The 12167-nt window shown below is 43.4% G+C and overlaps 1 protein-coding gene across 19 annotated transcripts in view; it reads left to right on the plus strand.

Moving 5' to 3' along the window:
* Positions 1 to 649: 649 nt before the first annotated feature.
* The window catches only part of Pcbp3 (poly(rC) binding protein 3), a 185403-nt gene continuing 173885 nt past the window's right edge, over positions 650 to 12167 (plus strand). For 5 of the 19 annotated variants that reach the window (XM_035451825.1, XM_035451824.1, XM_035451827.1 and 2 more), the window contains exon 1: positions 652 to 822. The gene's annotated coding sequence lies outside the window, so the exon portion shown is untranslated. Of the gene's footprint in view, positions 823 to 12167 lie in introns of all 19 variants that reach the window. The other 14 variants (XM_027394280.2, XM_027394283.2, XM_027394284.2 and 11 more) reach the window with 6 other exon arrangements.

A 12167-nucleotide genomic window follows, 5' to 3' on the forward strand; every position in this document is an offset into this window, starting at 1 on the left:
TTCGTCGGCCTTCAACCTTGAGTCATTTGTGGATAGGTGTGCAGGCCCAGCACACGGAGAGAGAACCTGGATGCAAGTTGTGCAGCCTGGGTTGCGTGGGCTATCAGAGGCTCCGGTGAAGAGGGGTAACCCACGATCAGGCCCGCATGGTCGCTAAGGGCCGTGGGTCCAACTGACCGCCCCCGAATACCAGAGCGCGAGACTGGGTATCTGCAGCCTCCCGCTAGCCGCGTGTGCCAAACACGCGCGGGCACCTGCAGGCGATCGCACGCGAGAGGCAGGCCGCGCAGCCATCTCACGTCCACATAGCCACCGCTCCCTTCCCACCGCTAGCCTTCTGGAGGCCCGCCCCAGGCCCCGCCCCTGCTCTGCCCCCGCCCCCACCAGTTGCCGGGCCTTCCCAGAGGCCCCGCCTCCTTCCAGCCCCAGAGCGGGGGCCCCGCCCAACCCTAACCGCCCTTCGACGCTAAACGGCTTCTAGCCGGAGAGCTTCCCGCGCTCGGATTGGCCGTGCTGGTCACCGTCCTGCAATTCGATAGGATCCCGGCGCCCGCTTTCTCAGGCCCTGCCCTTGGGCGGGGGCGGGGCCAGGGCCGGCGGGCTGCGCGGGAGTGGTTGGCTGCGCGGAGGGGGCGGGTCCTCGCCGCGCGCAGTGCTCGGGCCAGAGCTCGAGGCGCTTACCGACGCCTGAGCCAGGAGACGCCGCGGCCGCCGCTGGGTCGCCTCGGGCTTCGCGTCGCGCCGAGTCTGCCTCCTCTGCCCCACCCGATCGGCAGCATCCGCTCCACCCGGCCCGCGGCCTCGCTGTCCGTGGCGGGGCAGGTGAGTGAGTGGCGGCCGGTTGAAGTGGGGGGGGCTCCAGCGCGGGGGTTAGCCTGCACGCCGCGTCCCAGGCCAGCCGAGACCCTGCGAAAGGCCGAAGGACTGGACTGTTAGCCGTCAGAAAACTTCATCCGAGCTGGGGCGTTGGGGGTCCCAGGAGTGGGTTGCGGTTGGCGATCTCAGGACTAGGGCCGGGAACCCCAGGTTGAGGCGAGGGTCCCAGGTTGAGGGCGTAGGTCCCAGGATAGAGGATGGGGGTACCATGCTGAGGGCGAGGGTCCCAGGCTGAGATGGGAGTCCTAGGCTGAGGGCAGGGATCTCCGGGCTGAAGGCTGACGAGGTTCCAGGGATGAGTGCGGGGATCCCCGGCTGAGTGAGGGGTTTCAGGCTTAAGGCAGGGGATCCCAGGCTTGAGGCGAGGGTACCAGGCTAAGCAAGGGGATGAGGTTCCCAGGCTGAGGTTGGGGTCTCAGGCTGAGGCGGGAATCGCTTGGTGAGAGAGAGAGTGCGGGGTTGAGGGTCGGGTTCCCAAGTAGAGTGCTTCTTGGTGGCCCTTGGGTGTGGAGCCGGGGCCAGAGCAAGGTCCTAGACAGAAGTTTCCAGCGAGGGGCTCCAGTCTCCGGCCTTGCATGGTCGTGCCTGAGGGTTCAGGCAAGGCCCGGGGTCCCTGTGAAAGTCTGATGGTAACTGGCCCTTACCCATGTTGGGGAGCCACTCAGGAGAACCCAGGCCTCTCCACTCCCTCCCCAAATTCAGAAGTTGTCAGTGGGCACATAACTCGGCAGGCTTTCGGGTCAGCATACAATAGCTGTGATCTCACTGGGACTTGCAAGGCTTGGACGGATGTCTTGTGATTGAGATGAACTGGGGGGAAAAAGGGAACTCAGAGGATGGATGTGGGCGATGGCAGGGCGCGGCCTCTTCTCTCCCTTCCACTGCGGTCTCCTGTCTCTCTTTTTCCTCTCTCCTTCGGTTTTCTGCGCCATCCATTAGAGGCAGAACAGGTAGACCAGGCAGGAGCTGGTTCCTCTTTTTAATCACTGCGTTTTTCTTTTTTTGGGAAAGAGGTGCGCTCAGACCTGTTTCTTATTGTTCCCCTAAGAGTTTTGTTTAATGAAAGGCTTTAGTTGGCTAGTTTCCCTCCTTACTCTGCACTATATTGTTTGTATAGGAAATTTGTGAGTTAATGGAAGTTGGGTCCCAGGATTGGTTATTTTCCTCCTCCTACTTTTCTTTATGGCACCACGGACCTTCAAATCTCATTAGCTTCGTTTGTGAGCCAATGGCACTAGAGGTTGAGGAAGGTTTTTGGTGGGTGCTGCACCAAAAGGAATCCTGGATGCCGGGGCCTTGGAGAAAGACCTTTTGAGATCAGACTGAATAGCTAACATACACACTGTCCCTTTTCAACACATTCCTCCGACACAACCCTCCTGGAACTTGTGAGGCAAACTTGTGCCCCATTTCGGTTCTTTGGACTTCATTGTGATTTGGGTTTCAGAGGACCTGTAGGGTGTGTCTATACTGAGAACTGACCCTCAGTCCCCACAACAAGGACAGTTCATTATCTAACATCTGATATGCTCATTTTGTTCCAGAGAGGCATGTGTACAGATTAGTGTTCCCTGGAGATGGCTGGAGCATGTGAGGGGTTGGAGGAGCTCAGTATGGTGTCTTGAGACGTGTGGTCCTCTAGCAAGCTGGGTCTTCTAGCTAAGAGTTCAGTTCTTGTTCAGCCGAGGATGGATGAACATGCTCCTTTCACTTGTGAGTAGGTGCCATGTTAATACAGGGCATGATCAGTGCACATGCTTTGGAGTTTATATAACTTCATGCACATAGTTAGAGCTTAATATTATAAAATATTGAAAAAAATGTTTCCAGGTTGGTGGGATGGCTTATCATGTGCCTTGCAAGCCGGGTGTTCTAAATTCAGTCCCTGGAACCCATGGTGGAAGGAGCAAACTGATTCCTGAAAGTTGTCCTCTGAGCACTGCAGGAGCACGGTATCACGTATGTGTGCCCATGCGTGGGCGCACACAGACACAAAACAGTAAAATAAGTTTGTTAGGAGTAGGGTCTTTATAACTGAAAAGATTGGACACTGTTTCTGGAATTCAGAGCTGGTGTTTTAAAGGCATCTCATAATGTAAATCATTTTAGAAGAAAATTCACAGAGCTTTACAATGAATTTTTACAACTTTTTGTAAGAAAAAAGCATGCAACATACAACACACGGGGCATGATTACATCTTGTCTTTTTTTTTTTTTTTTTTGAGCCAGGATATTAATTTGTAGCCCAAGTTCTAAGCATGCCATTGTGAGACAGCATTATCTACTAAGTTTATATGCTCAATAACCTGACAACTGAGTTACAAAATAATCGATGAAAATACTATAATTTTCTTAAGCTTATGATTCTGTGTTGAGCCACATTTATGGCTATTCTTGGCCTCATTTGGCCACTGAGACATAGGTTAGATGTGCCTGGAACCTGACATCTTCCTATCTCAGCCTTTCAAATGATGAGATTAGGCATGTTTCACCATGCCAGGCCTTGTTAGCTGTATTGAAGAAGCTAACCTACGGGTCTTGTTGTGGACCTGAGATCCTGCTGCATGTGTGAATGGTAAAAGTCCCATCGGGTCCTTGAAACGGTACAATTCTGTATAGGTTTCAGTGAGTTCTGGAACTGTACTGATGTGTGTGTCAGGGGCAAAGCCATGTCTATTTGCACAGAAACCTCAAAGCTTTATTGTAAAGGAGACGACTGGAGCAGATTGGTGTAGATGCATGCTGTGTATCTCCTAGGTGAAGGAGGGTGGTGCTTTGGAATATAATAAAAATACCTGCTCACACATTGAAGTTGCTTCTCCCTAAGCATTTGCTGAAATGCTGTAGATTTTGGGACTGCTCTGAGCTCCTAGAGCAAGGACTCTGACTGGCAAGTTGTAGGACCACTGTCCATGGTACTGAACCAGTATTGTCCCTCACCGCCTCAGTTTTCCTTCAAACTTTCATTTCAGTGAGGGTTTTGGACTTATATTAAAAATAATTTCAGAATTCATATTATTAAAGAAAAATGGACAGGATAGCTTTATTGAACTTGAATGAGAGATGCCTTTAAAACAAATCATATCTCTCCTTTGAAAAAGATAGTTATTTTTCTTTTTCTCTCCAGGTGGGGAGTTTTTTGGCTAATGGACATCAAGTAATGAACACTGAAATTAAACGAGTGTCTGTTTTCTTAATAACTGCCATCAGACAAAAAGAACCCTTGATTGCAACATATACAGGTATCTGTTTGCAGGGCAGCTTGTCCCTAAACAGTGCCACTTGTAACACCTTCACATTCTCAGCCTTCCCTGGAGAGAGGCTGAGAATGTGAGTTTTGGTGATTGTCAGGCATTCATTTTGTATTAGAGCAACATCTGCTTTTATGTGTATGATTTTGAGGAATGTAAATCATTTCAGATAAAGTTTTTATTTCTCTTGTGGGTAATTTGTTGGTTACTTTAGAATTGCTTCATAGGTTAGAAATAAAAAATGATATGTGTCACTTGTATAAATTCTTTCACATGGCAGTGAGTTGTACATCAAGCCGAGTGGATAGTTTGGGTTTTTGGAATAATTTCCTGAGCTGGTTGTCTGGCCTAAGTTTCTTATGGCATTTCTTTTGTGGAGGAAACCTAAGGGATGCCTCCTCCTTCTTCATCTAGGTTTCAGGAATTCTCTGAGACACTTTAAACAAGGACTCATTTCTCACTGAATCCCGTGTTATAATCTGGCAGCTCCTGGGGGGTGTGAAACAGAGTTCTTGTCCTAGAAGGGCTCACCATTTGTACTGAGGAAGAGCAAGCATGTCAACAGCTGGTTACAAGTGGCTACACCGTGATTCGATTGGGATGCACAGACTGCTGAGTGTGCTAAGGGAGGAGAAGCTGGGAGCATCAGAAAGCTTCAGAGAGGAAGGAGCCTTTGGGCCAAGCCCTAAAGGGTGAGTTGTAAATGTGCGGGCACAGATGGAATATGTTGATTAGAAAAAGGTGAGAAGGTTAGTGTAATTGGAAAACAGAGTGTTGATGTGGAAGTTCATGCATGGGTATTACCAAGGAGTTGGGACTGCGCTGGGATATGAGGGGTGAGTTGGAGGGGGTCGTGTGTTGAGTAGAATGATGGCTTCCTAACACTCTGTCCTCATCCCTAGGGGGAATTAGGTAGCAGATAGAAGAAGGTTGCTCATCAATTGGTTTAAAAATAGGAAGATGATCCTGGGTTGTCTGAGCAGGCTCCCAATGGTCACAGGCATCCTTAAAGGTGGAAGAGGCAGACTGGAGAGTCAGTGTTAGAGTGATCTGAGGTGAGGGCTTTAGATGCCATCACTAGCTTTAAAGACAAAACAGGACACTCCAAGAGTTATAGCAGCCTCCGGAAAGGGCAAGAGAAGGTTCTCAGAAAGGAGCTGAGCCCTTGACTTCAGTCCAGTGGGACCCGTATCTGTCTGTTGACCTTGAACTGTTGGATAGCAGAGGGCGGTGTTTTAAGCTAATATGTTTGTGGGAATCTATGGTAGCAGCATTAGGAAACTGATGCGGCTTGGGACTCGGCTTTATGCCGTCTCAGCTGGGATGTTTCAAGAGGGAGTCCCACAGTCAGACTGGCCTTAGAAGATGAGGTGATCCCTACTGTTTGGGAGTTTGCTCCAAGTAAACATGATTTTGATGCATTCCCAGACAAGACAGGTATCTGATGCAGTCTTATCTGACCCAAATTCACTTCTTGTCTCTCCCCAGCCGCTTGCTCAGCCTCTGCTTGTGCTGGCTCACCTTTGCTCTGTTCTGGGCACCCGGGGAGTGTGCCTGGTATAGGACACTGAGATTGTGGGCCACAGCCTCCCTGTTGTTGTTAATTACTCTCTAAAAACTTGACTCCCAGCCTCAGGAATTCTTTAGTCTTTAGATATTTAGTTGCCAACTAGGTAGGTAGGAAATATTTTACCATTCCAATTTGCATTTCCTTGATTACTAGTGAGTCTGAGGGTTTTACTACCCTACCTCCCATTCTTCACTACTTGGATTTTCTTTCCTAAAAATTGTAATATTATGTTGTTCATCCATTCATTTATGTCTGGTCTGTGTCCTGTGCCTTTCTCTAAGTTCTTTATAATAGTTTAGATTTTACTTTTGTCCCATTCCTTAGTCTTCAAAAAATATTGCTTTGATAGATATTTAATTCTAATGTAGTCAAATTCATCAATCTTTTCTTTGTGATGTGTGGTTATTGGGTCTTATTTGAGAAATCTGTGTGACTTCAAGACCATAAGACAGTCTTTTTAAAAAGTTAAAATATTTGGCTTTTATATTTTACTTGGAATTCATTTTTGTATGGATTGTGAAGAAGAAATTTGCTTTTAGAATTTTTTCAAACGCCTAATTGTGCCATTACCATTTATTAACACCCCTTCCCAGTGATCTTCGATGCTACTTTTGAAACACACTGAATTTCTCACATGGTGTGGATGAATTTTCTATTTTGTTTTTCTTTTGTTTTTGGTTTTTAAGACAGGTTTCTCTGTGTGGCTCTGGTTGTACTGGAACTCACTCTGTAGACCAGACTGGCCTTGAACTCAGAGATCCACCTGCTGGGATTAAAGGCATGGACCACTATGCCTGGCCCCCTTTTTTGTGATATGTTTCTACATAATGACATTTTGTTTCTTTATAGTTCTTAAATATTTTATTTTTTGTTTTATTTACTTTATGTGGAATACTAGACAAAGCTCCTAGAATTGGGTAAGATTATCCTTGTATTGCTTTTCACTGTGGGAATAATCCTGTTGGAGCTTTAATTGTGAACTTTGCTCTTGTTTAGTAGGTTCCTTTTATGAGATTATGGATTGTCTAATCTACAAATAGTTTAATAAAAGCTTTTTTGAAAAGTCAGCTGGGCATGAGGACAGATGCCTTTAATTCTAGCACTCAGGAGACTGAGACAGGAGGATTCTGAGTTTGAGGCCAGCCTGGACTATGTAGTGAGACCCTGTGTCAAAAAAAACAAAAAAAAAACCAAAACAACAACAACAACAAAACAACCAACCAACCAAACAAACAAAAAACAACCTAGGAAAGTACAGTTTTATTTTTATTAAATGTTCTAAATATACTTATTTAGATAGTTTGTGATTTTTCTTTTTTACTCTTTACACTGAAATAAAAGCTTAAAGCTTTACATTTTAAGCTATCATTAACTTCCTGGGATACACTTTTCTTTGTCTTGATGTACTACATTAAACCAATATTATTGGAATTATACTAATACTTCATTCAGGATGATCATACATATTCATAAGGGGGTACTGGCCAGTGGTGAGCTTCTCCGGCATTTCCCATTTTCAGGTTTAGTGCCAAGGTCCTGATGCTTCACCCTCCCCGGAATAGTTTTTGAAAGGGAACATATTTGTCCTCTGGAAGTTGATTAGATTACCTTTTTTTTTTTTTATGTGTTGCTGTGTAGTCAAGGTTGGATTTAAACTCAAAAATCTCTCTGCCTCAGTCTCCCAAATGCTGGATAGGTATGCAATAGCACACCTGTGCCAAAATTACTCAAATGCTCAGGGTCTATTCCTCTTAGAACCTAGAGACTTTTGGATAGACAGTCAACTGGAAGGGGTGCTAGTATATCTGCTCACATCAAATGGGGCCAGTGAGTGGGATGCCTCACAAGGCTAAACCTGAACCCTGGTAAATATTAGTAATAGTCACAGTACTGAAAAGACTAAAGGAAGTTGTTGGTATTGTAGAGGGTACCCAAACTGTTAATTGCCCATAGGCTTCTCAGATTTGTTGGTTAGAAGAGACCAGTTAGAATGTGAAGCCAGACCTCATCTGTGATTTGTGTTTTTTGTGAATGACCGTGTGGATTAGTCAGCTTTGCTTCACTATGTCCAGCATGATAAGCTCCTTATGCAGTAAAGATTTATTTTGGTTTATAATTTTGGAGGTTTAATCCCAAGAATAGGTGGTCCTTTGGGTTGGGGCCTGTGGTAAGTCTGTTGTGGGGTTAGCATTTGCCACATCAAGCCAGTGCTGTGTCTTCCAGCTGAGAATCAGAGACCCTAGTCTCACACAATGCACTGTGTGGGATCGCCACCACAGCACCTCCTGGTACCATCACCCTGGAGACTAAACCTTTATATCTGGACCTTCAGGCACTATCATTCTTTCTCTGTCCCAGGCATATTGCATCTCTATAGAGAAAAGTGTCCCTTTCTCTTTGCCAGTGTCTGTATCTTAACTTTAATTCAGGGTGAGCACGCCTTCTGCACTCCTGCTGCAGTTCTCTGTCTTCATTCAGACCCTTGATGAGCTCTGACTTCTCCTGGGACAGTACTGTCCTGCCTCTGCTGTGCACACAGCAGGGTTGTTTCCTGGGTGGTCCTTGATCAGAGAGCTTCAGATCCAAGCACAGACTTTCCTCCTTTGCCTGGGCTCTTTGCAAGGAGCTGGATATAGTTAAGATGGGCCACTCAAAACAAGAGGGGAAAAAATCCCTTTGGATGAATGTGGGTGGAACCTCTGACTTTCTTCTAGACCACAGGATATGGCCAAGATGAGAGGTTGTCACTTATGTGTTGTTTTATGTTGTTTTATGTTCACAATCCCCACACCTCGTTGGGGATTGGTGTATAAATAAATTCTCTTTTTAACTTGATGAAGGAGGTAGGAAATGCTGGAGATGTGTTAGAGAGTGTGGGAGCTGAGGGAGGACTCGGCAAAACTAGTCAGGAGCAGGGGAGACTTAGTCCTACAGTTCAGGGAGACCAAATATGTTAATTGCTTCAACAGACCCTACTCCCACCCCAGCACACACACTAGTTACATCTTCAGGTGAGAGAGCAGCCTGACCAGCAGCACCTTAATTGTGGCCTTGCAAGTCGCTAAGCATGAGGGCCAGTTAAGCCTGCTTAGGTTCCTGACTCACAAAGATGGTGAGATGATAAGTGTGTATTGTGGGAGCTTCTAGGTTTGTCATAGCCTATACAGCCATAGAAAACTAACGTACAGATGTCTGCTGACCCCAGTTAGACTCACTAGAAATACATTTGGATTGCTGAAGAGTCAATCTATTTGAGGTAGTTCATATTTAATTAAAAAAATTCCTACCTAGAAAGTAATACAAATGCATTGTACAGAAAAATTGAAGCAAGAAGAAAGTAAGAGATAATTATCAAAAGATATCTAACACCTTTCTCTGTCTCTCTCTGTCTCTCTTTGTCTCTCTGTCTCTCTCTCTCTCTCTCTCTGTGTGTGTGTGTGTGTGTGTGTGTGTGTGTGTGTGATGTATAGTATACTAGGCATATCTTAAAGTTGTGATTCATTCCATAATATATTCCATGAAATTTTTTTTCTTTAGGCCTGGGATTGTAGCTTAGTGGTAGGATGTATGTTTAGCCTTCATGAGACCGTATGTTCATGTTCCCACACTAAACAAACAAACAAGTAAATAAATTTGTTTCTAAATCATGAGAACTTCCAGTCTACCATGGGTAATCTTCTGAAATAGACTGTAGATGTCTACATGCTATTCCAGTGGATTGAACTACTTTCTTATAACTAAAAATTTACTTTATGTAGTATTTAAGCTTCAGTAAATATTCTATACAAAACAGTCATGTATTGATGAATACTTCTGAAGGATAATTTTTAGAAGGTCAAAGTTTATAAATGTCTTTAAATCTTTTGATACCCTACTATCTAGCTTACAACATTTCCAAACAATAATGTACAATTTAAATGTCTGTTTCTATAACTCACCAAGTTGGAATAGGACACAAGTATTGATTTTTGAGCATTTAGGTTCCTGTATTCTTAACCCTGTTTGCAAAGTGCTTTTAAATTATTCATTAAAGAAAATATAGATTCTATTTATAGATGTGTGTGTATGAGACACTCCCTTAATATTTGGGAAAAAGCTTACCATTTTCATCACTTCCCTGTCTTTGTAAATCTTTTTATATTCCTATCCATCAATTGTTTTCGGTTGTTTCAATAGAGACACTAAGTCATATAAGGTGTTATGGGCTTGCATTACTCAGACAAAATGGCTGTTCTGAGCTAGACTTGTTCTTGCCATTTATTAACTAGTTGATCTCATTAAGAGGGAGGTCAGCAGAATATTAATTACTAAAAATATTTTCATAACCTCAAAGTAGGTTTATTTAGAAAATGGTCAAAATAAAGAACAGCAGGAAAAAGCAGAATAAAAAATCTGAATAATCTTGTGACTGTAGAAACATAACTGTTAGATTCTGATGACTTGAATTTTCTTTTTGAGATTTGTGCATCCAAGCTGTGAAATTCCAGTGTTTCTGTAGCTGTTCCTTTTTTAATCTGTGATGTACACTTAACTAATCTGTAATTTTTCCTTTTTTTTCTAGCTATGTGCTTAAGTTGATATATTTCCTAGTAGATAATACTCCCTTTGTATTTTACAGAGTTTGATTTGTTTTCATATATTTTATAATTTCCATTATGATTTTTTCCTTTGACTTACAGGTAACTCATAAAACTACTGAGACATTCCAGATACATATTTTCTTATTTTGTTTTCCAGTCTAGTTACATTATTCAAGATCTTATTACTTTCAGTCAGGTGTGGTGGTGCATGCCTTTGATCCCAGCACTCAGGAGGCAGAGGCAGAGGCAGAGAGGCAGAGAGGCAGAGAGGCAGAGAGGCAGAGATCTCTGAATTCTAGGCCAGCCTGGTCTACAGAGTGAGTTCCAGTACAGCCAGGACTATACAGAGAAACCCTGTCTTGAAAAACAAACAAACAAACAAACAACAACAACAACCACAAAACCCAAATCTTACTTTCTATGAGTTTAATCCTTTGAAATTTGCTGATATACTTTTTGAAAGACATTCCTGTGTATTTGAAAAAAATTAAGTTCAAAGTGCTACACATTCTATTTAGCTAAGTTGTAAACATATTAATCATCGGTGTTTTCTTATTAGTTTAAGTCTGGTTGTTATATCTGTTACCAAGATGATTTCATTATCATTATGGATGGCCTTATTTCTCCATGTAGAGTTGTTACTCATATATATTTGAGATCATATTATTAGGAACATGCAAATTTAAAATTGTTTTGTCCGTTCACTTTTTCCATTTACTTTTGAGACGGAGTCTTATGAAGTCCAGGCTGGCCTTAACCCATTCTGACTCTACCTCGAAGGGGCAGAGATCATCAGCACACTTAGCCCACTCGGTCTTCTTGCTTTTACTGTCTTGTTCATCCCTAGTCCAGTGTTTGCCTTTATGCTGGGTGTGTATTATGTTCATATAGCCAGACCTGATCATTTTAGTCTCATATCTACAAAATATCTTTGTTGATGCTCTGAGACTTTAAATCTCTCTCTTGGAAGGAAGGAGTTTGTTAGATTTTTTTCATCTAATTTGACAATTTTTGTCATTTTCTTGGAACATTGGGTTTATTTACATTTAATGTAATTACTGGCATATTTGAATTTAAAATCACAGTCCTATGTATTTATCTTGTCTTACATTTTTGATGTTTTCTTCTCATTTAGAGTTGATATTGTGATTTTGAAAACATCATTTAGTTTTCCCCACTCTCTCCCATACCCTGGAAGGTCTATTCTATTTTTCTTTCTTTTAGTAGTTATCATGATTAGACAGCGCGTTATAGGCTATTCAGATAATGTAATAACCTTTACCTCTCCCCACCTCCCTCCAAACAGGGTTTCTCTGTGTAGCTTTGTAGACCAGGCTGGCCCCAAACTCACAAAGATCCGCCTGCCTCTGCCTCTCGAGTGCTTGGATTAAAGGTGTGCACCACCACCTCCCAGCCAACTTTTACCTCTTTTTAAACCTTTTATTTACTTTGGTTTGTTCTCTGCTCTTCATGTTCTTGGCATTTCTCACTTCTGTCTGGGGCTATTTCCCTTGTGCTGAAAGAGTCTTCTGTATGTGTTCTCAGTTCAGGTCAGCTGCTGTTACATACTTTAGATTTTTTTCCCTAAAAATATTTTTCACCCCTTTCCAATTAAAACCTTTTAGGTATGACAGACAGAATTCATCCTTTTAACTTTTACAGTTCTGTAGTTTTGTATTCAACCATCATCACTCCATAATTCTGGAATCTTTTGATCATCTTTAAGAAAACCAGGTGTGATGGCTAGCTCGTTTAATTCTAGCACTCAGAAGGCAGAGACTAGTGGAGTTCTGAGTTTGAGGCTAGCTTGGTCTACAGGACAACCAGGGCTACACAGAGAAACCCTGTTTCAAACAACAACAACAAACAAATACCACCCCCCCAAAAAAA

The sequence above is a fragment of the Cricetulus griseus genome (genome assembly GCF_003668045.3).
Source record: "Cricetulus griseus strain 17A/GY chromosome 1 unlocalized genomic scaffold, alternate assembly CriGri-PICRH-1.0 chr1_0, whole genome shotgun sequence".
Lineage (NCBI taxonomy): Eukaryota > Metazoa > Chordata > Mammalia > Rodentia > Cricetidae > Cricetulus > Cricetulus griseus.